We start from the raw sequence: 18475 nt of genomic DNA on the forward strand, positions 1-18475 counted from the left end.
ACTGGGAGTTGTGTGTGTGTGCAGGAAACAAAGGTGGCTTGGAGTTTCCCAGACTTTTTAGGTTCACGTTTACAGAGGAGAAAGCAAATGGTGGAAACTCTTGTTTCTCCTTAAAAATCTTTGACAGTTCATCCTTATGTTCTACCCAGTTACCTCACTCCACACTGCCTTTATGATCCCACTAGTGACCACCAAAGAGAGGGAATCTAAGAGAGAAAGCAGAGAATAACTTATTCTGCTAAACCCAACACAAATGAAAGGTGAGTTTGTTTCTTTCTCTGAGAGTTCGTATTTGGCTAATGAATTTTTGGATCTATGCTAAAAAAAGACAAAATCTCAGTCTTATTCCAAAGTGATTAAAATGATGGCCTATGCAAATACACGGTGACATTATGAAAGGGACATGTTAATGATTATTTAATTTATATGTACCTGACGACACCTTTTTATTCCCAAAAGACCAGAAGCTAGCCCCATTAAAAGGTCTCTAAAAGATTATTTCTGAGAGTTTCCCAGAGAACTGGTACTTCACTTATTCACTTAATCAACCATCATTTAAGTTACCGGCACACAGGATACAAAATGGACAAAATCCATCCTACTCTTATAGAGTGTATACTCCAGCACAGAAAAAGATCCTGTATAATTAATTGACATGATATTGGGAGATTATGATGATGGAAAAAGCCAGTGCCATATATAAAGAGAAGTGCTAATGAATTTTGCCTGGGGCTTGAGCTGGTGTAGTTGTGTGTATAGATATTATGGGTGGGGGATGTGTTGTGGGTATTGGGGGCTCCTCCAGGAACCAGGTCAGCTGTGAAGGTAACCACTTATGCCAGCAGTCTCTGTCAGAGGATAGGTGGTCAAATGAAAGAGTCTCAACATGTAATGTGAGAATCTTACTAAAATGCAGACTATGATTTAAAGGCCAGAGGAGCACCCTGAGAGTCTGTATTTCTAACTAGATCCCAGGTGATACTCAGGTTGCTTTTCCAGGGACAACACTGTGAGTAGCAGAGGTCTGGTAAAATAGGTGGGGATTTTACATCAGAGAGAAGGAAGGGTTTTTTTCTTTTGCTTTTGTTTTTGAGACAAAGTTTCACTCTTGTTGCCGAGGTTGGAGTGCAATGGTGCCATCTGGGCTCACTGCAACCTCCACCTCCTGGGTTCAAGCAATTCTCCAGCACTTTGAGAAGGGAGGTGTTTTAGGTTTTTTCGTTTGTTTGTTTGTTTGTTTGTTTTGAGACGGAGTTTCACTCTTTTTGCCCAGGCTGGAGTGCAATGGCACGATCTCCACTCACTGCAGCCTCCACCTCCTGGGTTCAAGTGATTCTCCTGCCTCAGCCTCCCAAGTAGTTAGGATTACAGGCATGTGCCACCACGCCTGACTACTTTCGTGTTTTTAGTAGAGATGGGGTTTCTCCAGGTTTCTCCATGTTGGTCAGGCTGGTCTTAAACTCCCAACCTCAGGTGATCTGCTCGCCTCGGACTCCCAAAGTGCCGAGATTACAGGCGTGAGCCTCCGCGCCCAGCCTGAGAAGAGAGTTTTAATCCTGCCTCTACCTAGGATAGCTGGTGACCCTTGAGTAAATGACTGAACTTCAGCTTCCTTATCTGTAAAAATGGCCATCATGTTATGTACCTTACAGCTTGTAAAGATTGAATAAGAATGTAAATACATGGGTCATGACCAAGTAGAAGTTCAATCAAAATTATTTCCTTTTCCCTCAATTTTGAATATACAATATATAATTGCTTTAGAAAACAGATTTTGTTCCAAAAAACAAAATTCACTTAGCCTGTATGAATCCATTCAAAGTCTCATGACCCTTTTTCAAAGTAAATATTCCTGATATGTATTTGTTTTTATAGCAAATTAAGACTTTAAGATTTCCCTGAGGCAAAAACAAAACAATGGCCAAGTCAGATAAGAATACAGGAAGTATTATGCCTAGTCCCATAACCTAACCACTAATCCACTCAACCTTCTCCTTGGTGAAGTGATGTAATTGATGGGAGAAACATGGGCAATTCTGGAACTTTCCAATATAGCCAAGGGAAAAGGACCTGCAATAATGTAGTTTCATAAACGTAAGAAGATTTCTTTAATGTACTTGGGAGAAGATAATCTGAAATAAGCAGTAAACACCTAAAACCACATTTGCATAAGGTTTTGCTGTTTCATTTTCTCATATAGTATGTACTTTGAGCCTCAAAAAATCTGATTTTTCAGGAAAGTCAGGTATGTTGCAAATGAGGAGACTGAGGCCCAAAGAGGTGAAGTGATTTCTTCACTCTACTACAAGTTATTGAGTAATAAAAAAGCCCTGCCCAAGATCGCCTGCTTTCACCATAATCTACGCTTTTGTTTTGCCAGGGGTGGGAGGTTAAGGTGGGGAGGGAGATGGGGGAAAGCAGGATAACGGTTTGTGTTCATGGGCAGTGAGCAGCAAAGAGGCTCTTAGAGTGGAATGCTTCTTCGGCTCAGAGAGTGGAATGCTTCTTTTGCCTTCCAGTCAACTCTGGCTTCAATGATTTAGTGCCTGTGTTCTCAGTGACATTTGTTGGGGTGGAATTAAGTAAATCACGTTGAAGGGGGAACAAAATCTAACATGACTTATTTTTTAAATGTTTTGGAAAATTCACAAGTTTCATTTTTGGATTCACCCAATAGTTTTCTTGTTTTCAATATGCCTTTTTTCTGGCTCCAGTTCTCTCCTGTTTTCTCTATTGGCTTCTGATAATATTCCAATTTAAGGAAGTTTGACAGATTATTTAAACACTTACATGAAATTCAGATTTTTTTCCTGAATATTGTTTAATATTTATTGATACTTGGGAAGCATAAAGTCATTTTAATGAAGAACATATAAGGAATAGGATTAGCAGTTTATATTTTAAGTAAAATTCCTATTTTACTTATCACTATCACACATCATTTTGATTGGCTTTCTCTGCAGATAAAATGTGTCCTACTAAAATTAAAAGATAACTAAACTTTAGAAAGCAATACTTTAGAAGACTCAGCAGCATATGCTAAGAGGAGCCAGTTTATTTTATTTTATTTTTGAGGCTGAGTGTCTCTCTGTCGCCCAGGCTGGAGTGTAGTGGCACAATATCGGCTCACTGCAATCTCCTCCTTTCGGGTTCAAGCGATTCTCCTGCCTCAGCCTCCCGAGTAGCTAGGACTACAGGCATGCACCACCATGCCCAGTTAATTTTTCGAATTTTTAGTAGAGCCGAGATTTCACCGTGTTGGCCAGGCTGGTCTCGAGCTCCTGACCTCAAGTGATCTGTCCTCCTCGGCCTCCCAAAGTGCTGGGATTACAGGCATGAGCCACCGCACCTAGCCTGGTTTATTTGACCTTTTATTACCCACGCATCTTTCATTGTTACTTTTATTTTCTTTTGAATGTTTTTGAATTTAAAAACTTTTAAATACATTTTTAATTTTTACGAATACATAGTAGTTATACATATTTATGGGGTACATGTGATATTTTGATACAAGTACAATGTGTAATGAGCAAATCAGGGTAATTGGGGTATCCATCACCTCAAACCTTTATCATTCATTCCTTGTGTTAGTTTAATCGTTACTTTTTTTTTTTTTTTTTTTTTTTGAGACGGAGTCTTGGTCTGTCACCCAGGCTGGAGTGCAGTGGCGTGATCTCGACTCACTGCAAGCTCTGCCTCCCGGGTTCACGCCATTCTCCCGCCTCAGCCTCCCCAGTAGCTGGGACTACAGGCGCCTGCCACCACGCCCAGCTAATTTTTTTGTGTGTATTTTTAGTAGAGACGGGGTTTCACCGTGTTAGCCAGGATGGTCTCAACCTCCTGACCTCGTGATCCACCTGCCTCGACCTCCCAAAGGTGTGAGCCACCACACCTGGCTAGTATAGCCATCTTAATGATATTGATTCTTTCTGTCCATGAGCATGGGATGTTTTTCCATTTGTTTGTGTCTTCTCCGATTTCTTTGAGCGGTGTTTTGTAATACTCATTGTAGAGATCTTTTACCTCCCTGGTTAGCTGTATTCCTAGGTATTTTATTCTTTGTGTGTCAATTTTGAATGAGATTGCCTTTCTGATTTGGCTCTTGGTTTGGCTGTTGTTGGTATATAGGAATGCTAGTGATTTTTGTACACTGATTTTGTATCCCAAAACTTTGCTGAAGTTTATATGCTGGAGGAGCTTTTGGGATGAGACTATGGGGTTTTCTATAATAGATACAGAATCATGCCATCTGCAAACAGAGATAGTTTGACTTCCTCACTTTCTATTTGGATATCCTTTTCTTTCTCTTGCCTGATTGCTCTTGGTAGGATGTCCAATGCTATGTTGAATAGGAGTGGTGAGAGAGAGCATCCTTTTCTTGTGCTGGTTTTCAAGGGGAATGCTTCCAGTTTTGCCCATTCAGTATAATGTTGGCTATAGCTTTGTCATAGATGACTTTTATTATTTTGAGGTATGTTCCTTAAATACCTAGTTTATTAAGAGTTTTTCACTGAAGGGGTGTTGAATTTTATCAAAGCCTTTTCTGTCTCTGTTGAGATAATGACGTGGTTTTTGTCTTTAGTTCTATTTATGTGATGAATCACATTTATTGATTTGTGTATGTTGAACCAACCTTGCATCCCAGGAATAAAGCCTACTTAATCATGTTGTATTAGCTTTTTGATGTGCTGCTGGATTTGGTTTGCAAGTTTTTTTTGTTTGTTTGTTTGCTTGAGGATTTTTGCATTGATGTTCATCAAGGATATTGGCCTGAAGTTTTCCTTTTTTGTTGTGCCTCTGCCAGGTTTTGGTACATAGATGATGCTGGCCTCATAGAATGAGTTGGGAAGGTGTCCTTCCTCCTCAATTTTTTGGAATAGTTTCTATAGGAATGGTACTAGCTCTTCTTTGCACATCTGGTAGATTTCAGTTGTGAATTCATCAGGTCCCAGGCTTTTTTTGATTGGTAGGCTTTTTTTGATTGGTAGGCTTTTTATTACTTACTCAATTTCAGAGCTCATTATTGGTCTGTCGTTCATCCTGGCTCAATCTTGGGAGGGTGTATGTGTCCAGAAATACATCCATGTCTTCTAGGTTTTCTAGTTTGTGTGTATAGAGGTGTTCATAGTAGTTTCTGATGGTTGTTTTTATTTCTATGGGGTTGATGTAACATTCCCTCCATCATTTCTATTGTGTTTATTTGGATCTTCTTTCTTCTTTATTAGTCTAGCTAATGGCCTATTTTGTTAATTTTTTCAAAACACAAACTCCTGGATTTATTGATCTTTTGAATGGGTTTTCGTGTCTCAATTTCCTTCAGTTCAGCTCTGATTTTTATTTCTCATCTTCTGCTAGCTTTGGGGTTGATTTGTTCTTGCTTCTCTAATTCTTTCAGTTGTGAAGTTAGATTGTGTTTTTGAGATCTTTCTAACTTTGTGATGTGGGCATTTAGTGCTCTGAATTTCCCCTTAACACTGCCTTAGCTGTGTCTCAGAGATTGTGGTATGTTGTATCTTTACTTTCATTATTTTCAAAGAACTTCTTGATTTCTGCCTTAATTTCAGCATTTACCCAAGAGTCGTTCAGGAGCGTGTTGTTTAATTTCTATGTAATTGCATGGTTTTGAGAGATTTTCTTAGTCTTGACTTCTATGTTTATTGTGTTGTGGTCTGAAAGTATGTTTGGTATGATTTCAGTTATTTTACATAAAATAGTAAGTTTTTGTCCTCCACTATGTACTAAATTCCTGGAAGGCAGAAACCATATCTTGGTTATCTTTCTATATTGTTGTAATAACCAGCAGAGTGCTTTGCTTTTTAATAGCACTCAATAAACATTTGTGAATTCAAGCTTCTGGATGAAGTTATTCAGAGAATTTGATGAACTGACTAAATTAGATAACAGAATTTATTAGATAAACAGATATTTTTCATCCAAATTCTCTGCTTTTCAGGGTCAAATATGAGACTGGGATGAAGAAACAATCCATCTCTTTGAAAGCATGTAACTAGCTTTAAAGAGGAAAAAAATGTTAAACATTTTTTTCTTAGAATGATAGCTCTGGCCCTATTCAAGAGGTCGCAGTTGTTACACAGCAATAAAACCTGGTCAAAAATTCGTAGGTGCCTACAGGGCAGCACATGTCAAAGCTTAAATCCCAAGCAGGTTATAAGTGTCATCACGTTGAATTTACATATGCAATGAAATTCCCTAAAATCACAAATATTACTCACTGGTAGAGTGAGTAATTTAAGCAAACTTGCCTTTCTCAAGAGCTTCAGATATCCACATAATGGAAGTGTGTATGCCTTCCCTGATTAAAACAACTGTTTTTGTGGCACCTTATGGTGCACCTCTTTTTCTTTTTTCTTTTTTTTTTTTTTTGAGACGGAGTTTCACTCTTGTTGCCCAGGCTAGAGTGCAATGGCGCGATTTCGGCTCACTGCAATCTCCGCCTCCCGGGCTCAAGCGATCAGCCTCCCAAGTAGCTGAGATTACAGGCATATGCCACCACATCTGGCTAATTTTGTATTTTTAGTAGAGACGGTGTTTCACCACGTTGGTCAGGCTGGTCTCGAACTCCTGACCTCAAGTGATCCACCCACCTCGGCCTCCCAAAGTGCTGAGCTTACAGGCATGAGCCACCACACCTGGCTGGTGCACCTCTTTTCTAAATATGAAGCCAGGAGTGCAATATTCGCTTGGGTAACTTGTCTATTGCATTCAATACCTATCATGATCTGACAAAAATACCTGATTTCTTGAAACCAAGTACTATGAAGATTATATTTTGTAACAATACTGACCCTATAACCTTTATTTCCTTTTTTACTCAGTTTATTTCCCATCTATTTTGTCATCAATAATTGAATAACTTAATAAATAAAGTAGATTATCCAGACCTCAATAAATGTACATAACAAAACAAATTGTGCTGAGGACTACCCAGCTGTAACAAGCTATGTTTCTTATTAAGGGAAGAGCCACAGGTGGTGACAACTGAATCTAAGACTAAATACAGTGTGTTTTTAGAATCTGATGGAACCAGTGGTGTGCTGGTAAATGTTTAACAACCAGCTCTCTAAAGAAAGAAAAGAGCCCTGATTTATGGTGTTTGTTGATTTTCATGGTATAAATACTCCCACCACAGCCATTTTCAAGCCGACAACATGAAATCAGAGTTGGAAAGAAATGCTACACTTGGCTCTCAGGACTCAATAGGAGCTAATCCCATCATATCACTTGGTAAAAGATTCACAAAATGGGGTCTCCTTTTCACAAAACTGCTAAAAATAAATTCAAAGTCTGATCTAATATAACGATTTACATACAGAAGAAAGGAATTCTGTGACAGATGTTGATATATAAAGCCCTCATAAAACAATAGGGATGGCATTTCAAAGGCTTTTGGAAAATAAGAAGTTCAAGACAACAGCTTTGGTAACAGAGGTGGATGTTACCATTATTTTTCTTCTTCCAGATGTCATCTAACGTATAATTTTTTTGAATTAACATTCATAAATCTTAAAAAGTAAAAATCTTTTACTTCAAATCTTAAAAAGTAAAAAAATGTGTTATTCAATATTATCAGGGAATAAGTATTTTACAGAAGCAATTTTTTTAACAAGTTCAATCCTCTGATCAAAAAATGTTTAAATATTTTTCTAATCATATCACACAAAATTTTAGGGAAAATGTAACAATTCTCTGACTTAGACAATGCATAATGGATGTCATTACATTACTGGTTCTTCTTTTAGGACATTAAAAAAGATTTTGGACTGGTCTGTAAAACACTGCAGTGCACTGAGGAGCTATTTAAATAAATTGAGCTGTGGGAGGTCCCCCTTCCCACTGTTGTGTTCTTGAGTATTTAGGTTGGCTTTTTATATTTCTCCCTTCCTTTCATCCTTTCTGCCTGCTGTGAGCTGTCACTTGCTGTCTGAGTCATGGCCTCTGGCTATTTCACTGCCTCCTCCCATTTCTAATTTGCTGCTTCTAACCTGCCAAGGGCTAGGAAACAAAGCAGTCAGCCCACCTTCTTTGCCTTATGTATAAGACAGACTCAGAGAGAGGGCCTTGGAGGCTTTCCTATGAGGAAAGGGCAACGATTTCAGTCCATCAAAGTTGACATCTAGTTTCCCATTGGAACTTAATCTGTACATTTCCTAAAACAAAGAAAACATACTAGTGTGCCCATGATCCTATGCAGTTGAACTTGGGGCTGAGATCTATATTGTTCACAAATTGACTAAGATATTACAATCGTCTCTCATCTTACAATACTTTGAAATATTGAGTGACTTTTTTCCTATCTCAGGACATCTCCAAGAATAGACTTGTCCCACTAATTAGAGTTGGATTCCTGACATGAAATCTGTTACCTTTGCTTCCTTCTATTCAGGGTTGTCTACTGCCTCTGACTTGTCATCTATAGTCACACAGAGAAAGACAACTCTGCCTAATAATTTGAGATCTCTCTGTCTCAGTCTTTTTCCCCACTTCGGTAAAATTTACATACAGAAATGCACACATCCTAAGTATACAATTTAATGAATTTTGATCAATGTACACACCTAAATATTCATCACTCCAATCATGATATAAACTTTTTTTTTTCTCAGATGGAGTCTTTCTTTGTCTCCCAGGCTGGGGTGCAGTGGCACGGTCTAGGCTCACTGCAAACCTCTGCCTCCTGGGTTCAAGTGATTCTCCTACCTCAGCCTTCCAAGTAGCTGGGACTACAAGCATGTACCACCATGCCCAGCTAATTTTTGTATTTTTAGTAGAGATAGGGTTTCACCATGTTGGCCAGGCTGGTCTTGAACTCTTGACCTCAGATCACCTCAAGTGATCTGCCCACCTCAGCCTCCCTCCCAAAGTGCTGGGATTACAGGTGTGAGCCACTGCACCCAGCCATGATAAAAACATTCTATCTATCAACCGAGAAAGTTCTCTGTGCCCCTTCCAGTCACTTTCCACCTCTCACAGGCAATCACTGTTCTAAACCTGTTCTCTGAATTTTGCCTCTGGTTTTTCTGGCTCAACATACAGTTTTTGGGATTTAGCCATCTTGTTCTTTGGATCAATTGTTCATTCCTTTTTATTGCTAAATACTTATCCAGTGTATAACATACCACAATTTGCATATCCATTCCATTGTTGATGGATACCTTTCCAGCTTAGAAGTTGTATGAATAATGCTCTGTAAACATTCTTATATAAATCTGTGTGTGAACATAAGTTTTTATTTCTTTTAGGTAAATATCTAGAAGATAACCTGCTGGGTCATGAGGTAAGTGAATATTTAACTTTTTTTTTCTCAACATTTTGTTATGAAATTTTTCAAACATACAGAAAAAAATGAAAGGAACTGTACAATGGACAATTATTGTCCCAATACCCACCACCTAAATTCTATAAGTAGCATTTTGCTAATTTACTTTATCATGTATCCATTCTCTCATTCATCCATCAATCCATCTTATTTTTTAATGCATTCCAAAGTAAGTTGTACCCATCAGTACACTTTACCCTTCAACACGCATAGTACTGGCTGGGCACAGTTGCTCACGCCTTTAATCACAACATTTTGGGAGGTCGAGGCAGGTGGATCACTTGAGCTCAGGAATTTGAGACCAGCCTGGGCAACATGGCAAAACCTTGTCTCTACAAAAAATATAAAAATTAGCCAGGTGTGGTGGCACATGCCTGTAATCCCAGCTACTCGGGAGGCTGAGGTGGGAGGATGGCTTGAGCCTAGGGGGCAGAGATTGCAGTGAGCTGAAATCTCACTATTGTACTCCAATTTGGATGACAGAGTGAGACACTGTCAAAAAAAAAAAAAAAAAGCATATTACTAATGACAGCTCAATATTTGTTTACAGACTTTTTAGGTAAATATATATATTTGTTCATGTTGTTGTTAGGTTGTATGAATTCTTTATATATTCTGTCAGACATAAGTATTTAAATATTTTCTCCCATTCTGTGGCTTGCCTTTTCATTTTCTTAACAGTGTCTTTTGATGAGCAGAAATTTTCACTTTGATGAAGTCCAATTTACTAATTTTTAATGGTTAATGTTTTCTGTGTTGTATCTAAGAAACTGTTGCCAATTCCAAGATCACAAAGATATTTTGCATTTTCTTTTGGAAGCATTATATTTTTAGCCTTTACATTGAGTACACAGATTTTAAAAGCATTTTTAAAATTTATTTTTATTTTTTCCAGATTTTTTTAGGATATAATTGACAAGTAAAAAATGAATATATTTAAGGTGCACAATGCGATGTTTTGGTATACGTGGACATTGTGAAGTGGTTGCGACAATTAAGTTAAATAACGTATCTGTCACCTCACATAGTTACCTTTGTGTGTGTGTGTGTTTGATGAGCATAAAATCTATCTGGCAGCAAAAGCATTTTCTAAAGTCCAGAAAATGCCACTAATATATGCATTAATAATATACAAAAAACCAGTAACTAACTTTATTATGTTAATTTATCTTTTCTCTGTTGAACTATTTATTTACATACCTAAACTCTACTCAAACTGCTGTTGTAAAAAACAAGGAGGAATTAGTTTCTCCTCATCTCTAACACCAGAAGAAGATCCATTTTGTAGTCTTATTGCTCTGTTGAATGACTGTCTCCTGGTTTGTGGGCAGGCTGGAAGCAGGAGTTCTCTCTGTTTTGGCCACAGTACCCAGGGATACATGCAGCGTACTCAGATACAGGATTGGTTAAGGCAGAGTGCTGAAAAGGTGTTGCTTGACTAGTCTGCCTACTTTGCATACGAGAATTTGGACTAAAATTGTCACTGTAAGTCTCCTGGATCAGCTATGAATCCTTAACAATAGTATCTCAAAATTCAGAACCTTATGAAGCTTTATTAATGATGACAGTACACTATGGAATGTGTTTGGTAAACGTAGAGGGAGAAATCACATTAAAATAGACAGTATGTTTCTTCACCAAGGTCTCTAGCTTTCTTCACTGAGGAACTGTGAAAGGTTTTCACCAGTCACCAGTCTAAGGGAACTCCTCTCTTTCTCTCTCTCTCTCAGATTTTTCCCCCGTTTCCATCGTTCCATTGTCTATTGAACCTTTTCTCAGAATCCTGCACTAGTTAGTTAGTGCAGGAACAATTACTTCCTTGTGTTCAGTCATTTAACACCAACTGTGGAGAGAGCTCCGGCTCTCTGTGTGCAGGTGCTCAAAGCTCAGGGCTTTTGCTTTTTTTTGACTCTTCACCAAGCCTCTTCTCCATAACTCTAGCTACTCTTGTTATTAATTTTACAGAGCAAAAGGAGACTCCTTGTTGTCTCCAGCACACTCCATACAATTCCTGCCATAGCAGCTTGGTTCTTGACCTATCCTGTAGGCTTCTTTAAGCTATGGCAGTGGGAAGGGTTATGTACCTCACTTTAGCCTTTTTTTTTTTTTTTTTTTTTTTTTTTTTGTAGAGATGAGCTCTCGCTTTATAACCCGGGCTGGTCTTGAACTTCTGGCCTCAAGCAAGCATCCTGTCTCAGCCTCCCAAAGTGCTGACATTACAGGCATGAGCCACTCACTTTGGCCTTTGATAGAAGAAAACAGCTTCTAGATAGTCCAGATTTAACGTGAATTGAGAGAGCTGTGGGACTTTGTATTTTCTGGAGTGTCACTTTTCTTGCCTTCTTGATTCCTGAAGCTTTGCCTGTTGCTGTATTCCAGTTCAGTCCCTTAGTACACAGCTTGCATAGGCTACTATGATTTGCCTAAAATCAGAAAATACTTACATTTAAAATGTATATACATGCTTTTAAGAAATGCATTCTCAGTATGTTAAATAATCAGATGAACTAAAATGTTTACTTTTTAAACCGTTGTTTTGGCTTCTTACCACGTTGAAATGCTTATCATTTTAATTTATGCAAGTTAGTAACTCTCACTCCACAACTAGCTTACTCTAAAAATATGAACATTATACCAAAGTCAGTAAATGCAATAGTTTTTTTTTTTGCATGAGAATTCTTGGAAAAACATTTTAATCACCTAAAATATCATTAATTTAAAACTAATTAGACTAAATAAGATTTGGCAAATTTCTGCCCTTCAGACAAATCGTTCATATTTTTCGTAATTTGTTCGTGCATGTTACCATGGAGACAGTGAAGTCAAAACACACCAGCTAGTGCATTGTTCAGCTCTGGACTTCCTACTATAGATTTGATTAAGTAATCTGGCCTGCTCATTTTGAGAATCTGAGAACATAGCATTGTCTCTTTAGTAAAAGCATGGTCAGCATTCAGACGTAATCAATAAGGCAATAGGAATTAGGTGTTACATGTAATCATTGCCCTTTTTTATGTGATAAAATAAGGAAAAGGTAAATCACTTACTTCAATCAGTTATTTATGTGGTAAATGCAATGCCTCTGATTCATTCCTCAGAGAAGTGGGCTTGATCTTATAAAAGGAATGAAAAAAAACCCAGCTTATTTGGTAAATGAGACAGGTGGCCTTTTTGACTAAAGCACCAAATAAGGCATTTTTGGGAATCATTTCCTTTGCAGATGCATTGAATATTATTCTCCATCTTCCTGCCTTACACAATACTTAGAACAATAGAAAAATGCACCTCTTTTTCAATGAAGCGTACTTGTCGTCTAATGATTTTGTCTTTACAAGCCCCTTTTATGACATGCTGTCTTGTAGAAATGTTACTTTCATCCTACTGGGCTTCGTCTAGAAAGTCAATATGGTTATGGTTTCTACATTCTGTTTCTTTTACTGTGAAAACTGGCAAAAAAAAAAAAAAAAAAAAAAAAAAAGGCACTCCTATGCTTTGATTTAATCCACTTCCAGAAGGACAGATGTTATCAGTGGCCAGAAAAGGTAGGTTATGTGTATGTAAGGATCCTCTCCCCACCATTTCATAAGGACACAGAAAAGAAATGTCTTAGGTGTGTTTTAAAAAACAAAAATGAATTGCATGAATCACCAGAGAATAATCAGAAACCGTCCTATTCCAACCTTTATCCATCACCAACAAAACAAAATTGGTCATTTTTAAGAAATCTTCATTTTCTTTGAGTCTAAGCACGCCTGTGGAATTTTGAAGCTGACCAATAAGAGTGATTTGGCTTCCGAGCAAGGGTTTTATTCAGTAACAGGCAAATCACTCAAGCAGCTGAATAATTCCAGTGACTTGTATAAAAAAAAATTCCTGCTGTAGCAAACAATGAAATTATTGCATTGCAAGTACAGAAAAGACTAACTCTTTAGGTTTTCCTACTTGACTCTATATGGAACATATTTCAATAATAGTTTGTTAATGTACTTCTTTCCAATAATTAAAATATGAATATTTAACCATATAATTACATTTCATCTCAGCAGAGAGATTTGCAGGTATAATTTCTACATAATTCTTAAAGTATGGACCACTCTTTGTGATCTCAGAAATGATCTCTCTCTCATAGCATTTAACTTGAAGCATATACCAGATGTCTGTGGCATGCATCTAGGCATAGTTAATCTGTAAATACTACTTAGAGGGTGCGCCAATGGACAAAGAGCTATCACTCCAAATCTTACCAAATGGTCTGTTCGGGAGCACAGATACAGAGCAGGCTTCCTCCCCCAAAATGCTGGTTTGGAGGCGGAGCTTGGGGACTGTTTCCCTGCCTTGGGGAAGCCTTGGCCCTCCCCTCCAAGGAAAGCCAGGACAGATGGGCAGTGTATTTGACAAGGAACCCCTGCATCCTCGCTTCAACGCCCTTCTACTCTACTTTAAAAGCAGTACTGTATTTTTTAAGTGTTGTAACTGGCAGCTCTGCCGGCACTGGCTGCAGCTGAACAATCCTCCATTCAAATCAAGCCGCCCAAACCCAGATTCAGTGGAAAGTTGTGATGGAGCACACAGAGGGAGGCCTCTCTGCTCTCCACTGCGCGGAGGGTGAGGGTTATGTCAGGCGCCCCGAAGATTCCAGAGGGAAGAATTCAGCAGAGTTTTTATACAGCATCTATTATACCAGTTTCACAAGGAGGATTTACGAACTGGAAAGAGAAAAGTTTACCTTAGTTGGCTTCCTTTTGCTGGTGCCACCAGGGTCTGAGCCTCCCCAAATCTCCCTCAAGTAGGAGGCCTTAGTCTCTCTTCCTCGCTTGGAGGCCTCTACAACCACGCCAGATTTTGTAGCCCTGACATTTCTAAGTAAACATCAGCATAAAGTGTCCCTTATGAGGGAGCCAGTGCAGGGCTGGAGAGGAGAGATAAAGGAGCGTTTGCAAGCATGGTGAGGCAAGTTGCAGCAAGGCAAGAAGAGAAAGAAGAGTGAAAAGGGGAGAAGAAAAGATAGGTGGAATCTGCTAATGAGTTGAAGGCTTTTTCTTGGACAAATGGCATCTGCTTAATTTTCTAGGAGCTGATGCATTACCTTCCCTTGATGTAAATTACCTTCTAACAACAACACGTACACACACACCCCTCTCTTCATTAGCCCACACAAAGCTCAGTGTAGACCCTATATTAGCTTCCTAAGGCTGTCCTACCAAAAAATCAAAACCTAGATGGCTTGAAACAACAGAAGGTTGTTATCTTACAGTTTTGGAGATTAGAAGTGAGAAATCAAGGCATTGGCAAGGCCAGATTCTCTCTAGGGGCCAAGACTTTCTGGCCTCTTCTAGCTCTGGCGTTTCCCAGCATCCCTGGTGCTCCTTGGCCTGTGGATGCGTCGCTCCAATCACATGGCATCTTCTCCCTCTGTGTCCTCACCTCATCTTTACTGTGTGTGTGTCTGTCTCTGTGTCCAAATTTCTCCTTTTCATACAGACATCAGTCATATAGGATTAGGACCTACACTAACGACCTCATTTTAACTTGATTATTTCTGTAATGACCCTATTTCCAAATAAGGTCACATTCTGAGGTAACAGAGGGTTAGGACTTCAATGTATCTTTCTTGGGTGATATAATTCAACCCATAACAGACCCCTATTTGGAAAGCACTTCCCACTGCTCTGTGCTTACCTCCTCAAAAGTAGCCCACTGCAACACAGGAGGGAAAAGGAACTTCTCAAGGGAGATGAAGCTCTAGATCAGACTACAGTAGTAGAAAAACAGGATAAGACTAGTTTCTCTAGCCCCCAGAAGTATGTAGAAAAAAAGGTATCAGGGAGATATTGATCGCTCATCTGTTGAGGACTCACTATGTACCAGGTCTATGCTGGGTACTTTCATAATCATGAGGTGTCTAAAAGCTGGATCAGCCAGTTCCTTTTAAATTTGCCTTTTTTGGCTGAGTGCGGTGCCTCACACCTGTAATCCCAACACTTTGGGAGGCCGAGGCGGGTGGATTACGAGGTCAGGAGTTCGAGACCAGCCTCGTCAACATAGTGAAACCCCCATCTCTACTAAAAACACAAAAATTAGCCGGGTGTGGTGGCACGTGCCTACTGTAGTCCCAGCTACTCGGGAGGCTGAGGCAGGAAAATCACTTGAACCCGGGAGGCGGAGGTTGCAGTGAGCCGAGACCACATCATTCCACTCTAGCCTGGGTGACAGAGTGAGACTTCGTCTAAAAAAAATAAACAAAATGAAATACATTTTTTTAAAATTGCCTTTTTCTCAAACCCCTGCTGAAGTCCCTATGAATAGTCCCTAAGAAATAGCGTCACCTAGACCAAATCCTCAATTTTATAGATGAAGAAACTGAGAGTTAGGCTAATTAATCTCTCCAATGATGCACAACTAGTTAGTGTCAGAACTAGGGCTAGAATCCTATTTTATTGATGCCCACTCTGGCAGCTTTTGTTTCAATGTGGCCTGCGTATTTGACTTTCTGACATATTTGCAAAAGGGAAATAAATTGAACTTTGGTTAACCCCTATAAGCAGAGCAAAGAAGAGGGCTGGCAGACCCTGCCTGGAACTCTTCCTTGATTTACACCATTTTCCAGTTATTTCCCGCCAAAACTGGAATAGATTGCACATGAGTAGAGAGTAATCTGTATGTTACGCATCAAAGTAACTCTGCCCTTACCAGAGCCTGTGCAGAAAATGGGAATTCAGAGAGAAATGGATATAGCCCCTGCCTTCAAGGAGTTCAGAGACTTGTGGAAGATATGGACATACGAGAAATTAAATTCACTCTATTTTTATTTATTTATTTGAGATGGAGTCTTGCTCTTGTCACCCAGCCTGGAGTGCAATGGTGCAATCTCAGCTCACTGCAACCTCCGCCTCCTGGGTTCAAGCGATTCTCCTGCCTCAGCCTCCTGAGTAGCTGGGACTACAGATGCCTGCCATACGCCTGGCTAATTTTTGTATTTTTAGTAGAGACAGGGTTTCACCGTGTTAGCCGGGCTGGTCTCAAACTCCTAACCTCAGGTGATCTGCCCGCCTTAGCCTCGCAAAGTACTAGGAGAATTACAGGCATGAGCCACCGCACCTGGCCTAAACTCACTCTAATGGAATACACATCACAATGCAGATTTTAAACAAGCACAGGAGGGATTTAGGGATGGCTGGCAGCTGAATGTGTCTCAAGATTAGTTTACAAGGCACTCACAGTGGAGGGGTCAGTCCAGGAAGGGAGCCTGTGTTGTGCACCCCATGTAATGTGCTGGAAGCCCACAACGGTTTGTAACAGCTACACTGTCAGGTCCTTGGGACAAACGACTCATAAGTATCAAGAAATGAGAGAGATTAGGCTAGAGCCAGTTTCTTAAGAATCTTGTGTGCTAGACTAAGTAATTTAGGCTTTGTCTTATGGGTAATAAAGGCCCAAAGTTGGTTTTAAGGAAAGAGAGTGACAGGAATTGTATTTTTTTTTCATAGGAGGTAGAGATTGCATCTGACTGGGACTAAGCAACCCTCGGAAGCACCAAACCTCACCTCCCTTCTCAACACCCGACTCCGGCCTAGGGCCTTCCCACTGAGGTAACTGATGTCAGATGACACCCCCAAAACCCAACCAGGCTCCAGATCACACCCTAGGGCTTCCCAGAAGAGCAGGGCTCCTGAGTGCGAGCTGGAAAACTAGTTTACCTGTGGGAAAATCCAGCTCCAGTACCACAGAGAAAAGCCCCTGACAAATTGCTGAGAGTCAGCAGGAGGGAGGCCCTGACATTTCAGAAAACACTTTTCCTCTCTCTTTGTCCTTCCCGGTGTGTGTCGTTAATTGTGAGGCTGTCTCCATAGCAAAGTCCAAAAAGCACCTTGGCATGTGTGTGGGAGTGTTATCTGGCAGAGCTGTGTCAAGCCATAGGTACATTTTGAGTTTGATACCCAAGTAAACTTTCCGTGGTTCATGCCGCCCTCCCCAAAGGTTAAAAGTAATAAGACCGTCTTTGTGCCTTCGCGGTCTGACTTTTCACAGGCTATTATGAAGAGGGTTGGGTGGGGGTAGAATGTATCCATATAATTTGCATGTTAATGTTTGTTCTATAAATATCCACTGAGAAAGGAAAAAAACACACTTCAAAATATGCTTCAAGAGAACATTTCAGTTTTTATGATCCAAGTGCCAAGAAGTAAGAAAAAAAAAAATCAACTCATTTTTCATTAATTTATTACAAGTTTCAGATATCGATAGTTATATTCAGAGTTTCAGTTACAACATCATAATTGTATGCTTTTAAAACTCTGAATACAATAAGGAAGTTCAAGAAGAGATTCCTTTAACAGTTTCTATTTCTTCCCTTCCTTCCCTCAACAAACACGTCTCAACCACTTGAGTTAGCTGCAGGCTCACCAGGCCCCAGACTGTGCAGGATCCTAGGGCTGCTCAACATGGAGCACCTCACCTGCAGGAGCCTAAATAAAGTTGGCAAGTGCCCATCAATCCTTTTCATAAGAAAAGCAAAGGGAGGCCGGGTGCAGTGGCTCACGCCTGTAATCCCATCACTTTAGGAGGCCGAGGCAGGCAGATCACGAGGTCAGGAGTTTGAGACCAGCCTGGTCAAAATGGCAAAACACCATCTCTACTAAAAATACAAAAATTAGCCGGGCATGGTGACGGGCGCCTGTAATCCCAGCTACTTGGGAGGCTGAGGCAGGAGAATCGCTTGAACCCGGGAGGCAGAGGTTGCAGTGAGCCGAGATCGTGCCGCTGCACTCCAGGCTGGCCGACAAGAGCAAGACTCTGTCTCAAAAAAAAAAGAAAAAAAAAGAAAGAAAGAAAAGAAAGAGAAAGGAAGGAAGGAAGGAAGGAAGGAAGGAAGGAAGGAAGGAAGGAAGGAAGGAAAGAGAAAAGGGAACCATATTGCAGTGACCACATTCATCAGGAATATTCGGGGATCCGTGGATCAGGATATGAAGCTTTTCTCCTAAAGGGGACAACAGAAAATTCGTCTTGAGGAAAATAGTGTGGGGAGTAGGAGTTTGGCCTCTGTCCTCTAAAACTTGCCGGAGAGGGTGGACCTCATGGGCGTTTCCACAGGGTGGCTTACGGGGCTTTGCTGTTACCTGCTGAATCACCCTACCACAT

The 18475-nt window shown here is 39.9% G+C and overlaps 1 long non-coding RNA gene across 1 annotated transcript in view; it reads left to right on the plus strand.

Moving 5' to 3' along the window:
* Nucleotides 1-18475, plus strand: part of LOC134809621 (uncharacterized) — an 82028-nt gene that overhangs the window by 42010 nt on the left and 21543 nt on the right. Inside the window, exon 4 of the long non-coding RNA XR_010155873.1 lies at nt 9261-9299. This is a non-coding gene — a long non-coding RNA (uncharacterized LOC134809621). The remainder of the gene's footprint in view (nt 1-9260; nt 9300-18475) is intronic.

The sequence above is a fragment of the Pan troglodytes genome, chromosome 2, assembly GCF_028858775.2.
Source record: "Pan troglodytes isolate AG18354 chromosome 2, NHGRI_mPanTro3-v2.0_pri, whole genome shotgun sequence".
Classification (NCBI taxonomy): domain Eukaryota; kingdom Metazoa; phylum Chordata; class Mammalia; order Primates; family Hominidae; genus Pan; species Pan troglodytes.